Source organism: Papaver somniferum, chromosome 10, assembly GCF_003573695.1.
Source record: "Papaver somniferum cultivar HN1 chromosome 10, ASM357369v1, whole genome shotgun sequence".
Lineage (NCBI taxonomy): Eukaryota > Viridiplantae > Streptophyta > Magnoliopsida > Ranunculales > Papaveraceae > Papaver > Papaver somniferum.
In genome coordinates this window covers 111,455,148-111,472,647 of record NC_039367.1, presented here as the reverse complement: position 1 = coordinate 111,472,647, position 17,500 = coordinate 111,455,148, and the positions used below count along the sequence as shown (strand labels likewise).

Sequence of the window (17,500 nt, the reverse complement as noted above, 5' to 3'; positions counted from 1 at the left end):
ACAGGGTTCAACAAGCAATCGATATTTCACGATCAAAGGTGTAGTACTGCTTGTAGTAGCGTTCCTTATATATCGTATTAACAATCGAAATATAGTCGAAAGAAAGAATCTCTATTTGATGGGGCTTCTTCATATACCTATGAATTTCATTGGACCCAGAAATGATACATCGGAAGAATCTTTTTGGTCTTCCAATATTAAGAGGTTGATTATTTCGCTCCTCTATCTTCCAAAAGGGAAAAAGATCTTTGAGAGTTGTTTCATGGATCCAAAAGAGAGTACTTGGGTTCTCCCAATAACGAAAAAGTGTATAATGCCTGACTCTAACTGGGGTTCGCGGTGGTGGAGGAACCGGATCGGAAAAAGGTGGAATTCTAGCTGTAAGATATCTAAGGAAACCGTAACTGGAATTGAGATCTTATTTAAAGAGAAAGATATCAAATATCTGGAGTTTCTTTTTATATCCTATACGGATGATTCGATCCGCAAGGACAATGATTGGGAATTGTTGGTCGTCTTTCTCTGAGAAAGAAGTGAAACATAATCAACTTGAATTCGGGACAGCTATTCGAAATCTTAGTGAAACACTGGATTTGTTATCTCATGTCTGCTTTTCGTGAAAAAAGACAAATTGAAGTGGAGGGTTTCTTCAAACAACAAGGAGCTGAGTCAACTATTCAATCAAATGAGATTGAACATGTTTCCCATCTCTTCTCGAGAAACAAGTGGGGTATTTCTTTACAAAATTGTGCTCAATTTCATATGTGGCAATTCCACTAAGATATCTTCATTAGTTGGGGAAAGAATCTGCACGAGTCGGATTTTTTGAGGAACGTATCGAGAGAGAGTTGGATTTGGTTAGACAATGTGTGGTTGGTAAGCAAAGATCGGTTTTTTAGAAAGGTACGAAATGTATCGTCAAATATTCAATATGATTCCACAAGATTTATTTTCGTTCAAGTAACGAATTCTAGCCAATTGAAAGGATCTTCTGATCAATCCAGAGACCCTTTCGATTCGATTAGTAATGAGGACTCGGAATATCACACATTGATCAATCAAAGAGAGATTCAACAACAAAAAGAAAGATGGATTCTTTGGGATCCTTCCTTTCTTTAAACGGAACGAACATAGAGAAAATCAGACCGATTCCAGAAATTCCTTTCTTGATATTCCTCAATGTCCCGGCTATTCACGGAACGTGAGAAGCAGATGAATAATCATCTGCTTCCGGAAGAAATCGAAGCAATTCTTGGGAATTCTACAAAATCAATTCGTTCCTTTTTCTTTGACAGATGGTCAGAACTTCATCTGGGTTCGAATCCTACTGAGAGGTCCACTAGAGATCATAAATTGTTGAAGAAAGAACAAGATGTTTCTTTTGTCCCTTCCAGACGATCGGAAAATAAAGAAATGGTTGATATATTCAAGATAATTACGTATTTACAAAATACCGTCTCAATTCATCTTATTTCATCAGATCCGGGATGTGATATGGTTCCGAAGGATGAACCGGATATGGACAGTTCCAATAAAATTTCATTCTTGAACCAAAATCCATTTTTTTATTTATTTTATCTATTCCATGACCGAAACAGGGGGGGTACACGTTACACCGCGATTTTGAATCAGAAGAGAGATTTCAACAAATGGCAGATCTATTCACTCTATTAATAACCGAGTCAGATCTGGTGTATCATAAGGGATTTTCCTTTTCTATTGATTCCTACGGGTTGGATAAAAAAAGATTATTGAATGAGGTATTCAACTCCAGGGATGAATCGAAAGCGACCCCATAGGCTTTCACTTTCGCGTCTCTCTAAAATTGTAGTCATGGTAAAATCTTGGTTTATTCAATTATCAGGGACTCCCAAGCACACAAACTATCTATAATTGATAAGTGAAGGCTTGTTATCTAATAGTATAACATGACTTATATGCCCATGTCAACCAATATAAGATTCATATCCATACGGATAAACTCATTATAATGCTTGGTGAATAAAGAAACTAAAGTAAAATAAAAAAAAAAGATCCATTTCATTTGTATTTTCCATCTAATATTTTGGGTTGCTTGGGACTCGAACCCGGAACTAGTCGGATGGAGTAGATAATTCCTTTGTCGAAATAGGAGAAAAATCCCTCCCCAAACCGTGCTTGCATTTTTAATTGCACACAGGCTTTCCTTATGTATACATCTAAGACTCAGTTCCCTAGACAGGTTTCTAAGAAAGTTAAATACTAATTAAGTTGATTCAATTACAACTGCATATGCGTTTCAGAATTGAAATGAATGAAAACATTTTTCCGTCCTTTTGGTTTGGGATCAGTACAATTTAAACGATCTCCTAACCAATTATGAATGATTGGCTAGGTCATTAATACGAAAAATATCTAAATACCAAATCTTTTCTCTATAGAACTTCCGGGAAGAAGAAGCGCTTCATAAGATCAAAGGGAGAACTTGTTCTTCCTCCGTAAAGAATTCTTCCAACAATTCCGAACCTAATGTTTTAAAAAAAAGCACGTACAGTACTTTCGTATTTACGAGCCAAAGTTCTAGCGCACGAAAGTTGAAGTATATACTTTGTTTGATACAAACTCTTTTTTTATTGAAGATCCGTTGTAATAACGAGAAAGATTTTTGCATATACGCCCAAATCTATCGAGAATATCAGAATCTAATAAATCGTCCCAAGTCGGCTTACTAATGGGATGCCCTGAAACGTTACAAAATTTTGTTTTAGCCAACGACCCAACCAAAGAAATAATTGGGACTTTGGTATCAAATTTCTTAATAAAAATATCCATTATAAATGTACTTTCTATCATTTGACTCCTTACCACCGAAGGGTTAAGTCGTACACTTTCAAGATAGATCAAAATCTCTAGGGAATGATTGGATAATTTATTTATCTTAATTCTATCTGGTTGAGACCACAAGGAAAAATTACATTGCCATAAATTTACAAGATTCCATTTCCATTTATTCATCAAAAGAGTACTTCCCTTTGAAGCCAGAATTGATTTTCCTTGATATCTGACATAATGCATAAAAGGATCCTTGAAAACCCATAGGAAGGTCTGAAAATCATTACTAAACACTACTACATGATGCTCCATTTTTCCATAGAAATTTATTCGCTCAAGAAGGATTCTAAAAGATGTTGATCGTAAACGAAAAGATTGTTTATGGAGAAAAACTAATATGGATTCGCATTCATATACATGAGAATTATATAGGAAGAAGAAAAAGCGTTGATTCTCCTTTGAAAAAAAAAGGAAATTGCTTTAGCAATAAGACTACAGCAATTACCATACTCATGGAGAAAGAATCGCAATAAATGCAAAGAGGGAACATCTTGTATCCAAGAGCGTAGGATTTGAACCAAGATTTCCAAATGGACAGGGTAAGGTATTAGTATATCTGACACATGAGTTAAATGTGATAATTTATCCTCTAAAAAAGGAAATATTGAATTAATGGATCGTAAATTATGAGATTTTCTTATATCCTTTCCTTCTAGAAAAGATACTAATCGTAGTGAAAAGGGAATTTCTACTATGACTGAAACCCCTTCGGATATCATTTGATAATAAACATTTGGGTTGTGCGCAACAAATTTTTTTTGTTTAGCAACATTTGTCGAAATCATCAAATTAAAATGTTTTTGTGATACATTTGAGCAATTAAACGTTTCACAAGCAGTGAACTGGATTTATTATCATAACCTACATTTTTCACGGATTCACAAAGAATTGATCCATTTAAACCATGATCATGAGCAAGTGCATAAATATACTCCTGAAAGAGAAGTGGATATATGAAGTCTTATTGCCGAGATCTATCTATTTTTGAATATGCTTCCAATTCCTTCATTAAAAATTCGATTTGAAACAAAGGCAAAGGATTTCTAGGGTTCACAAATGATACATAGTGCGATACAGTCAAAACAAGGTATATAATAATAAAAAACTAGACACCTCGGAGACAGATAGGCTAATCAATGGATCCTACCTTTTTTAATCCAATTGATAATGGTTAGAAATCCTTTATTTTTGCAACCCGATCGCTCTTTTGATTTTGGAAAATTTTTATCTTTATCGATATACCCCTTCTTCTACACATTCGTCTCCCCTCCATACTATAATGAAGATATAGTGAATAGTTGGGATTCATAAAAAAATAGATAATCCACGTATAGGAGAACCTTTTACCGCGTTAGGCACTAATATATTTTTAACGTATAATTAGATCGGGTAATCATTCAAATTAAGAAAAAAAGCCCGTTGCTTTTTATTTCCCTATAATTGGAGCCGTATGGCTCTATCCATTTATTCACTCGACCCATCCGTGAATTTCTTTTGTCACGCTCCAAGAGTTCAAACAATATCTTGTACCGCTCTGGTAAGGACGAAAAATTCTCAGAGTTTTGCATTGATACGACATGCTATTTTTTCCATTCATTCCCTTTCAGTATCAGTCGTGGTCTTACAAACTTTACCAATGGTATGGACGAATCTTTTGCTTCATCCAAATGTGTAAAAGAATCTAGCCGCACTTAAAAGCCGAGTACTCTACCATTGAGTGAGCAACCCAAATAATATAATTATGGTGTGTAGATACGACCAAAATAAAAAAAGAAATAGATTAGATTGAACGGACACATCAAAGGATTAAACTTACAGCAAATCTAACGAACACTTTTTGATGAATTAAAAAACAAAACTTATGGGACGTGGATAAATAGATCCATTTATCCACGATCCAATTATATTTGTTCAATACACTATTGTTAATATGAACGTTGAAAACATAAAGAAAAAAAGAAAAAACTCAAATATAACTAAAGGGACAATAAGCAAGCTTAACCCTCTTTTCTTGGTGTCATCCTAACAAAAACCATATCAAGAAAAAATATTTCATTTTTTCGAGAATCGATAATTTGGGATTATATGAAAGCAATCTAATAGTAAATTCGTATAAATAGAAAAATAAAAAGAGTGAAAAAAGAATAAATTACGGGAAGTTAAGTTTACATTATGGAACCCCCACTTTCTTTTTCTTTGTTCATTATTTAAAGTTCGTTTGATTAACGGGAAGTTCCTTAAACACCTCTGCCTTCTTTGAAATATCATGAACGGTTCCCGTGGGTTGAGCGCCTTTTTCAAGGAAATAGAGAATAGCGGGAACGTTTGAATAAGTTTGATTCTTTATGGGATCGTAAAAACCCACTTTCCGAAGATATCTTCCTTCTCTTCGGGATCGAACATCAATTCCAACGATTCGATAGATGGCTCATTGGGATAGATGTAGATGAACAACGCCCCCAAGAAACATATAGGAGGTTTTCTCCTCGTACGGCTCGAGAAAGAATGATTTGAATTTATGTATATAGTTCCAAATAGATTGAGAAAATCAGCAAATCCATTAGTCTTTTTTTTGCATTCCTTTTTTTCTTCCTTCTCGCAGAAAAGAAAAAACCATTCGTACTCATAACTCAAGTTGTATAATTATCAAAGAGCTCAAAGGAAAATCCTTAAGCTTAGGCATTTTATTTATTGAGTTGTCTCTAACCCCCTTGCTTTGTCTTGTTTAGAGTCCATTTTTTATTCCTCGCCCTGACCGAACCTATTGTTGAGATAACAGAAAATGGTGTTTTCTTGTTCCAGGATCCTTTATCATTGCTTTGAATCATTGGGTTTAGACATTACTTCGGTGATCTTTAATCTTTCAAAACGGAAGCAATATACCTTTTGTGATTTCTTTCTATCGAAGAATCAGACGAAGGATTGATTCCCATGCGATACACTTTTGTTTTGATAAAAATAGCTTTTTGACAATTCCAAGAAAAGATTTCCTTTTTTGAAACGTTTGCTCGAATCGGATCCTTTCGATTTCTATATTGAAGATATACTTACGAAGTAGTTCCGACTTATTGATTGACACTAACCCTAGACCCTTTCCCCTAAGAAATGAATCAAGACTTTCTACTCGAGCTCCATCATGTACTATTTACAACCCAACAAAAAGGGATTGTTCTAGTGAAACAGAACAAACTATGTCGAGCCAAGAGCACCTTCATTCCTTTATAAAATGGTGGATGTAAGAATCCACAACCGATCATGTCCTTCAAGTCGCACGTTGCTTTCTACCACATCGTTTTAAACGAAGTTTTACCATAACTTTCCTCTAGTTTGGAGCCGGTATGGAATTGATTCAATATGGAATCATGAATAGTCATTGGTTCAATCGGCACATAGTAATCTATACTTTCATACTTTCTTTTTCTATATGGAAAGGTCCTTTTTTCTGGAGAAGTCTTCGCAAAGGATTCAATTTAATTAACCCCATCTTTTATTCTATGAGCAAAAGAATTTATACATAAAATGAAGAAAAAAACGCTTTTCTTTAATCCGCATCTTCAATAGAACAGATTGTTCAAGACGATCAATCATGAAAGATTCAACCTTTCTCGACCAACTAAGCTAAAAACACCTAACTAAAAAAAGGGGAGGGTCTTTAATTAAATTTCTAATACCGGAACAAAATGAATATTAAGTATTAACCAAGGAACTGGGTCCAATGAAATGGAAAGGTCAGAAATGAGTCGATAGAATTAAAATTAACAAATCTCACATCTCTTCGAGCACCAAAGATCGATAAAACATCATTAAAAGCGTTTCGTTTTTAAAATTTTATATTTAAATATCAATAGAATCTTTCTTATTTGATCGTGAAATAAATTAAAAGATTTCGCAATCAGATCATAGCCAGTAGTTAGATATCTCATTTCCGACTCAATCACCCATAGATTTTGAATGAATCATTATCTCGGTGATGGAATGAAAATTTAATTAGTCACAAGAGCCCCTTATGGTTTAGTTTATACTTCCAAGATCCCCAGAGAATTAATAACTAATAACTGGACTCCCTTGTTTACTTTAAATATAGGGGAAGTCAGGTAGAGTTTTTTTCGCATTTTTACTTTGAATGCGTTATTTTATTTATTCAAAGACCATAAAGTCTTTCTAAGCAACTAGGCATATCGACGGAATAGGCAGACACGGAAGAGCCCATCTAATTTTTGAATTCAACTATTGAGCTATTTCCTAGTCAGGTAGGATAGGAAATAGATTTTGCTCTATCGGCATGTCATTTGCCCTGGGTTGTTTTGCGAGAAAAATGGGAAAGATATGATTCAGAAAAGAATCAGTAAAACTAAGCTAAGAAAAAAGGATTCGATTTTATTCAACATTACACTTTGAACCTAATTGGACTGCTCTGGGACAAAAGGATTCGAACCTGCGAGTCGCGGGACCAAAACCCGTTGACTTACCGCTTGGCCACGCCCCATTTATATTTATATTTGACACCAATAAACACTAATATCCGTATTGTTTATTCGTCAATTCCCACCCAAATCTCTATGGAATAGAGTAGATTGTTGCTAGGATTTCATGCATATATTTGTAGAATTTCACTTAATTTATTGATCATTATAGAGAATTAAATTAAGATATTGTATGAAAGTATGACTCCTTCTGTTCTCGGTTGAGAAGTGAAGGATTTGTGATTGAGCAAGTAAAAGAAAAAAGAATTTTGATCTACCTTACTTTCTTCGTTTTTTTTCCTTAATATCAATAACTCAATCAAAATACAATTATCTCCAAGAAGGAAATGTTTTTTATGCTTAATATCTTTAGTTTGATTTGTATCTGTCTTAATTCTGCCCTTCACTCGAGTAGTTTTTTCTTCGCCAAATTGCCCGAGGCTTATGCGGTTTTTAATCCAATTGTAGATGTTATGCCAGTAATACCTGTGCTCTTTCTTCTCTTAGCCCTTGTTTGGCAAGCTGCCGTAAGTTTTCGATGATATTTTTTTCCGACTGTTCTACCAACATGTATGATTTTATCGACAAAAAAAGATTATAACAATTAAAAAGATCAGCTAAGTCATACATTCTGAACCCTCGATCCAAACATTTTTATTCTTGGATAATTGCGAGAAATCTGGATCACCTCCCCAACTTGACCTTCTACTTCAAGGGCCCTATTAAATTTAGGGTCTCCCACAATATAGAATTGGGTCATAAAAAAGCCTTTCCGTAACGAAAGAATCTTATTACAAAAGAATTTCTTAAAATTACTTTCTTTTTGAGAAACTACTTCGTTTCTTGGTGTAAAAAGAGGATATGTGGTATAAAAAAGGATAGTCTATTCCCTTTTTTTACAAAAATGATCTTGAAGATTGTGCAATGCTTACTCTCAAACTCTTCGTTTACACAGTAGTGATATTCTTTGTTTCTTTTTTTTTTATCTTCGGATTCCTATCTAATGATCCAGGACGTAATCCTGGACGTGAGGAATAAAAAAGAGGAAGAGGAAAAAACCTTTTTATTGCTTGTTGGTTTATTCATTTTCTTATTTTTTTATTGCAGACATTTAACTATGAGAAAATAAGATAAAATGAAAGGGTCTCGGTCTTTTTTTGAATGCAAAAAAAAAGCAAGTCATCGAAGGAAACGGAAAGAGAGGGATTCGAACCCTCGGTACAAATAAATCGTACAATGGATTAGCAATTCGTCGCTTTAGTCCACTCAGCCATCTCTCCAAATTGAAAAAATTACTATGTTACGCTTGAAGCCAAAAAGTCTTTATTACTTCTTTCACTCTATTCTATAGATAGATAAGATAGATACAAATTGGATTAGCAATTCAACTCGAATTTCATTTTGATAATGGGTATATCTTCCATAGAAAGAAAAACGGAATCTCCCCCCTTTTTTAGCCGAAAGCTCCTTTTATTCCCCGGCCTGGTCAGTACCTAGCCGTGCCATTTCTTACTTTAGTCCAACGCAATGAATGATAGATCAACTCATTTCTATGATTTAAAAACAAAAAGACTTGTTATTGAAACAACAACGACAGGAACACAGAAGACTATTTCCAATCTTATGGTATAGGATAGAAGTGTCTTTATCAATTTTGAAAAAGAGGGACCTATCCTATTTCTTAATATTATAACTATAATTTCGTTATTTCTTCAAGGGCAGTCTTTATTTGAAGACTTGAGTTGAGTCCATAAAAAAGACTCCTGGTTTTTATACTAGATCCGGTTGATTAGCCCGAATTCCTAAAATTTACCAGCGGAATATGAATAAAATAAATAGGGAAAGGGTATCTTCAAAAAATGAAAGAATCAAACTTTCTCTCTTTGTTGATAAAATTTTGTATTTGCTTGTAAAGTATTGGAGGGTTGAAAAAACGGAGCTACGGACTATGACACAATTTTTTGTAACTTCAATGGCTCTTTAAAGAACTCCCAGCAAAAAAAAAGATATAATCTTTTTTTTTTATAAAACTTACTTTCGTACCTCATCAAGTTCTACCGACAAAAAGCGTCAACGCTCCAATTTAATAATTATATTCTGATCCTATCTTTATTATGTAGGATTCCCTTGTTCGACAAAGATTCCATTCATATACAATAATCAATTGTAGCGGGTATAGTTTAGTGGTAAAAGTGTGATTCGTTCTATTAATCCCTTAAATAGTTAAGGGGTCTTTCGGTTAATCTGTATTCCGATCAAAAACTTTCTTTCTTAAAATGATTTTATCCTTTACCTCTCAATGAAATATTTGAGGAAGGATATACATTCTCATGATTTGTATCCAAGGGTCAATTCAAAATTGAAAATTGGATTATGGAATTGCGAAGCATAATTTTTTTTAGTTGGATCAAAACTTCCAATTGAATGAGTATGAATAAAGGGTCCATGGATAAAGAAAAAAAGTGTATTTCAATCGTAACTAGATCTTCCATTTTTTCTTTGTAGAAGGGAAATTGAAGCGAAATAGCTATTAAATGATGACTTTGTTTTACTAGGGACATCAACATATTGTTTCAGCTCGGTGGAAACACAACTCTTTTCCTCAGGATTCGCACAGTAGAAATAGAGAACGAAATAACTAGAAGTATTTGTTAGAATTACCCCCTTCTAGAGGGATCATCTATAAAGCGAGTTGTTTTGAATGTATTCAGACAAAAAAAGCTAACATAGGTGTTATGGGTCGAATTTCTTTTTTAAAACTTAGATTTGGGAATCTATCCATTTTCCATAAAGGAGCCGAATGAAACCAAGGTTTCATGTTCGGTTTTGAATTAGAGACGTCAAAAAGAAAGGCTGAATCGACGTCGACTATAACCCCTAGCCTTCCAAGCTAACGATGCGGGTTCGATTCTCTCTACCCGCTCCATTTTAATTCTAATACACGCATCATTAATGTAAATACACATATTTCTTTCCTAAATTATTTCACAAAAGAATCTGGTTCCTTTTTTTACAAACAGTAAGATAGTAAAGGAAAAATAAAAATATAAAATACAGAATGAAAAGGCGTCCATTGTCTAATGGATAGGACATAGGTCTTCTAAACCTTTGGTATAGGTTCAAATCCTATTGGACGCAATTTATTTCCATCTATTTTTTTATCTGTTTATGTCAAGACAGATATTTTGAATGATTTAAATAAGAAACGTTTATCGACGATTTACTAAGAGTAATCAACTTCTTTATGCTTGTTCCTGAAGTAGAAACCGTTCCATCTGTTCCTTAATAGCTTCCTTCAAAAGAACTTCTGCTTCCTCCGGAAATTTCTTGGTAGAAGATATAATTTCTTGCAATTGAGGTTTATTCGTTTTTAAGTAAGTATGTAATTGAACGAGGAATTTCTTTACCTGATCTATTTCTAACGAATCAAGATACCCATTCGTTCCAGTATAAATAGTCATTACCTGTTCTTCCACGATGAGAGGAGCCGATTGGTCTTGTTTGAGCAATTCACGTAATCGTTGACCTATTGCCAATTGATTCTGAGTTGCTTTATCGAGATCAAAAGCAAATTGTGCAAAGGCTTCTAACTCTGCGAATTGAGCCAGCTCCAATTTTAATTTGCCAGTTACTCGTTTCATGGCTTTAATTTGCGTCGCAGATCCTACTCTGGAAACAGAAATCCCCACATTTATAGCAGATCGGATTCCGGCATTGAATAGATCGACGGATAAGAATATTTGTCCATCTATAATGGAAATTACGTTGGTATGGATATAAGCGAAACATCCCCAGATTGAGTCTCTACTATTGGTAAAGCAGTCATATTTCCTTCACCTAAAAGAGTACTTAATTTAGCGGCTCTTTCCAAAAGGCGTGAATGAAAATAAAAAACATCTCCTGGATAAGCTTCGCAGCCTGGGGGTCTCCGTAATAGAAGAGAATTTGACGATAAGCTTGTGCTTGTTTGGAGGGATCATCATAAATGATTGAAGTATGTCGTTCATGGTACATAAAATATTCAGCCAGAGCCGCTCATGTATAAGGGGCGAGGTATTGTAATGTAGCAGGTGAGTCTGCCATTTCGGCTACCACAATAGTATAATCCATTGCCCCCTGTTCCTGGAAAGTAGTCACTACCTGAGCTACAAAAGACGCTTTTTGACCAATAGATACATAAACACATACTACGCTTTTCCCTTTTTGATTGAGAACAGTATCTGTGGCTACTACTGTTTTACCGGTCTGCCTGTCCCCAATAATTAATTCTCGTTGGCCGCGCCCTACAGGATCATCGAATCAATAGCAATAAGTCCCGTTTGAAGAGGCTCATATACATAACGTCTTGAAATAATACCTGGAGCGGGAGATTCAATTAACCGGGATTCAGAAGATGAAATTTCACCCCTACCATCAATAGGTTTAGCCAGAGCATTTACAACACGACCCAAATAAGCTTTGCTCACAGGGATCTGAGCAATTCGTCCCGTTGCTTTTACAGAACTTCCCTCTTGTATCATTAAACCGTCACCCATTAATACAACACCAACATTATTTGATTCCAAATTAAGAGCAATGCCTATTGTACCTTCTTCAAATTATACTAATTCTCCTGCCATTACTTCATCAAGACCATGAATACGAGCTATACCGTCGCTTACTTGAAGTACGGTGCCGTTATTCACAACCTTACTTCTCTTTTATATTGTTCAATACGTTCACGGATAATAGTACTAATTTCGTCGTCTCTAATAGTTTCCATGAGTCTTTCTTAATTCTTTTTTAGAAGCAAAGGAAAAAATAATGCCTGCAGTACAAAGGACTAATCTGTTATTTCTTTCATCGCCCCAAACATGCCAATATTAGCATTAATGGTGTGTAAATGTAACTCGCTGTTCAAACAACTATTCAGAGTTCCTAGAGCTCCTTGTAAGGCTTGTTGGAAAACTCGTTGTCGGACTTGATTAATCGCTTTTTGTTGTTCAAACTGAATGGTTTCGTTTTTTTAATTTTCTAATTGTATCAAGTTATTATAAGTTGAATTAATCAAATTTGATTTTTCTCGTTCTATCTCAGAATATCCACTCACTCGAAATTGATCGGCTTCCATTTCCACTTTTCGTAAGCGAGCCCTGGCTTTTCCTAGCTGTTCAATGGCCCCTTCACGTAATTCTTCTGAATTTCGAATAGTACTCAAGATCCTCTGTTTTCGATTATCTAATAAATCACTTAATTAAAGTAGATTATCTTCCCATTCATTTCAAAACTTCCCATTCATTTTGAAAACTTCCACGATCTCTTCCCGAACCAAACATGAATCTTTCGATTCATTTGGCTCTCACGCTCAGTTACTTATAAGGGATTCCATTTATTTATGTAATGAGCCTATCCTATCTTCTTTGTTCGTATTCCAAAATATCAAAACGGATCATTGATCCACGACCATAATATTTGGAGGACTCTTCCGACCAGACAAAAATTTGTAATTATCGGCAAAGTTGTTTTTTCTTAAAATCCAAAAAATGCTTCTTACTTTAATACATAGGTCGTCGATTCAGGTTCAAATCGTTTTATCGATATGAGTGTTCTATATCGAAAAAATTGCATACTTTTTTTTTTTTGAAACCATTTCCATACTAAAATAGTGGTAGAAAGAGTACCATGTTGCGCCTAGACTTCAAACGGTTTAGCTTTAACCATGTTAATAGTTCCACATTATTGGTTGATAGAGAATCAAAGTGTATTTACTTTACCAATGAGTCGCGAAATGCTATGGTTCTTACATATGATTTCTTCACTTATTCAGAAGTAATTCGCGAGATCGTGCACCCTTCATTTACCTAGTTTAGTTCTAAAGAAAAAAGAAAGTGCAGCTGGTTAGATCCAGCTTATTCTTGAAATAAACAACCCGCACACACTCCCTTTCCAAAAAAGAACTACACTTATATTTATTGGATTTGTTGCTAAAATATCGGTATTAAACCCGAAACTCCCGACAGATGGCCAGTGACCCAAAGAAACGAAAGAATTGGTTACATTTTTCATATGATCTCCTCTTTTAGATAGGACTAACAAAATCAAACAGAGTTTGTATCAATTCGTCCCTTTTTTATTGTTTGATTTATTCTTTTTTTTTCTTCTTTTTTTCATAGATTTTATTATTCCATTTTGAATTTTTTTTGGTATTTCAATTGAGGTTCCCACTCAGAAACACACTTATTAGAATTAGGTCCAGATCTCATGTCAGTCGTGAAATACCTCATCTTTTGCAACGCTTTCTAAAAAAAGGGTTTCATTGGACTAAGAACGGGAAGGAAGAAAGCGAGTAGGTCTTCTAATTCCTCATCCTCAAATCAGTCCTTCCCACGGATATTGTCTCAATCAAAAAGTGATTGTAGGAGTAAAATCTTGATAGAATTCAAAAAAGCAGGTGGGAAATCCAGGGAAATAAAATTTAGAAAAAAAACTTTTTATTCTTAGGATTAAACAAAAGGATTCGCAAGTAAAATTGCTAATGCCACAACCAACCCATAAATTGTTAAAGCTTCCATAAAATCCAAACTCAGCAATAAAGTACGTCGTATTTTACCCTCTGCCTCTGGTTGTTCCGCAATACCTTCTTCAGCTTGTCCCGCAGCAGTACCTTGACCAACTCCGGGTCCAATAGAAGCAAGCCCTACGGCCAATCCAGCAGCAATAACGGAAGCGGCAGAAATCAGTGGATTCATGGTAAGCTCCTCGCACCAAAATAAATAAATGGTTAATGATACAGTCAAAACCAATAAATAATGCCTTATGATTCCATTACTAAGATATATCCAATTGAAGTAATTATATTATTTAATCGTCAGAACTACTGCAATTTCTCGTTTTTCGTTCCCATCCATCGAGTCTTTATCAATTATCAATCCATAGGCCCAAGTTCTTCCATTTTTTAGTTCCAAAGCATTCTTTCAATTGTTCGTGATTTTTCTCTTCTATATGCTCTTGGTTTCATGTGTTTATTCATTCGTCACAGACGAAATGGAAGGACTTCTATTGGAATCCTCATCTAAATTCATAGTGGGATCGTAAAGGAAATAAGATCTATGGATAATTTATATATAACTAGTCAATATCAAATATCACATATACATATGTTTCTTCCATAGTGTAAAACAACTATTTCATTCTCATCTTATATGCATTCGGATTCTAGAAAAACATACACAACAATTGGTTTATAGCCATTACATACACCTAAGTCGACCCCCTCAACCTATTTTTTATGAAACCCATTTGTCACTTCCTCTTTTCCCTTTAGTTATCATTATCCCGTATGAATCCAAATAGGCAGGTTGGTTGGTTCATCATCATTAGCCCAAATCATTATCATTACATATCAATATAATATCAGGATTTGGTTAATGGAATTGCATGGAATTAATTCGAATTTTGGACAATCCTTGAATTAAATCAAATTAAATGGCAATCCATCGTTCTATAGAACATTGTTTTTGTTTAATCACACATAAAAACTAGATAGCATAACAATTTGGATTCAACTTATGAACCCTAATATAATTAGAATCTTGTAATTGAATGAACAAATAGAAGTGGGGGTATGACATCAATGCGCCAAGAATCTTAGGAAAAAGATCGTTTAGATCTCTTTCCTTTATTTTTAATTTTGAATTCCCGAATATCAATCAGAAAAGCTAGTTAATGATGACCTTCCATGGATTCGCCTATATACGCCGCGACCAAAGTTGCAAAAATAAGAGCTTGAATCCCTCTTGTAAATAATCCAAGGAACATGACAGGTATAGGAACCACTAAAGGTACTAAAGAAACAAGAACAACAACTACTAATTCATCAACCAATATATTCCCGAAAATCCGAAAACTTAGTGATAAGGGTTTTGTGAAATCTTCTAGGATGTTAATTGGTAAAAGGATTGGAGTTGGTTGAATGTATTTACCGAAATAAACCAATCCTTTTTTGGTAAGACCCGCATAGAAATATGCCACGAACGTTTGTAAAGCTAAATAAACGGTAGTATTTATATCATTCGTAGGTGCGGCTAACTCCCCATGAGGTAACTGTATTATTTTCCAAGGTAAAAGATCCCCTGACCAGTTAGAAACAAAAATAAATAGGAACATAGTTCCAATAAAGGGAACTCAAGGACCATACTCTTCTCCAATCTGAGTTTTGCTCAAGTCTTGAATGAATTCAAGGACATATTCGAAGAAATTCTGACCATTAGTCGGAATAGTTTGTGGGTTCCGAACAGCTATAGCAGCTGAACCAAATAAGATAGAAATTACGACCCATGACGTAATAAGGACTTGGGCATGGACTTGGAAACCACCTATTTGCCAATAGAAATGTTGGCCTACTTCCGCACCGGATATATCATATAGCCCTTTTAATGTGTTGACGGAACATGGTAGCACATTCATATTGTCCTCTGGAAGAAATAGAACTTAAAAAGGAATTATTTTGATTCCACTATCTCTTTCTCAACTCGTCTACTTGAGTCATCTTTTTCGAATATCAAGTAATCACATAATATCCCCAGCATTTTTATCATCTTTTTTGGACCCTTGATATACAGGCCAAGCCATAAATTCCTTTCTATTCACTATTATCTTTAGACCAGATAGTTTAAAGTTAAGGTAAAAGGATGAATATGCTCTTAGGAATCATTAAATCCCGTAAATAATTGTTCTGATGGATCGTGGATATTCTTTGGGATGTAAGAATCAAATAATTCTTTGTGTTGGAACAAAATATCTCTAAACCCCCTCGGAATAGGTTATTCTTTTTTATTTCAAAAGGGATATTGTTGTGTTGCCTTGAATTATACACTAATCCTTTGAATCCGGTACCAACATGTATCATCCCCCCAGAACAACGTTCTCCTTCAGACCTTTCAACCAATTGATACGACCTCGTAGAGCAGCTTTTGCTAAAACTCGAGCAGTCTCTTGAAAACTCGCCTCGGATATGAAACTTTGAGTATTCAGAGACGCCCTCGTTATTCCTAATAAGACGGCTCTATAACAGATCGCTTCTTCCAAAGCGCGTCCTGTTCGTTCCGCTCGTAATAATCCAATAAGTTCTCCGAAAAACATTAGACATTCCATCTTCCGAAACCAAAACTTTTAATGTTATTTGACGCACAATAATTTATATATGCCTATTATGGATTTGCACCCCCTGGGATCGATAAACTTTTTGAATCTTATTAACCAAAGAGATACGACTTTGTGCTATGGTTAACTCTGCGCCAATCAAAAACCCCCAAGGAATTCCAAGAACTCTTGTTATACGTTCGTTCCAACCTTCAACCCGTTTTTCTAGGTTCATTGATATTGAACCAAGCGACCGCACTTCTAAAACCTGTTCCACTTTTGGAAGACCCTGCGTTATATCACCAGATCTCGATTTTTCATATATAAATGTAACTAATGTATCTCCCTAAGAAAGGGTTTCACCATAATGTCTATGGACGGTTGCTCCTGGCAAGCCAAGTAGGGTTTGGCCGATCTTATTACTAAAGAGCCAACACGAATAATTAGAACCTGACCCGCTTTGAGACGTGGTCCATATTTGGATATACATACATTTTCACAAATAAACTGTCCAAGGTTAATTATTGTCGCTCTCTCTTCGCAATAATCGTGTTGAAGAAAAAACCAATTCAAATTTAATGGATTCAAAATGATGTGACTTCCTAGATTGGGATTATAAATTCTCCCAGTTTTGTCCAGTAAATAATATTTAAGTCCTTGGAAAGTGAAAGTCTGTTTTAAATTGTCAAGTAGCAAATATTTTTTTTATCAAGATCTGATTATGAGTTATTAAATGATAAGAAGAAAAATTCACAAATTTAGGCACAATCCCTAAAGGGCCCAATGAATTTAGAATGGAAATTCGGAGATCCCTTTTCGTTGATTCTTTTGTTACACCGTCATTATATTTAACACTGTTGAATGGACCCATTTGAAAACAATTAGATGATGACAAAATGATCAAAGGTTGTGATTCCTTATTTCGATTTACCAACGCACGAATAGCTCCTTGATGCTGGGGAAATGTTTGTTGAATCCTTGCCTTGGAATAAAACGAAAACGGATTGAGGTTAGTGCGATCTTAATCCTCCCCCCCCCCCCCCCCC

At 34.9% G+C, this 17,500-nt stretch overlaps 1 non-coding gene across 1 annotated transcript; it reads left to right on the top strand.

The window, feature by feature from the left end:
* The first annotated feature begins 10,400 nt into the window (after positions 1–10,400).
* On the top strand, positions 10,401–10,472 carry TRNAR-UCU. The gene has a single exon. It is a non-coding gene; the product is annotated as a tRNA-Arg (tRNA).
* The last annotated feature ends 7,028 nt before the right edge of the window (positions 10,473–17,500 follow it).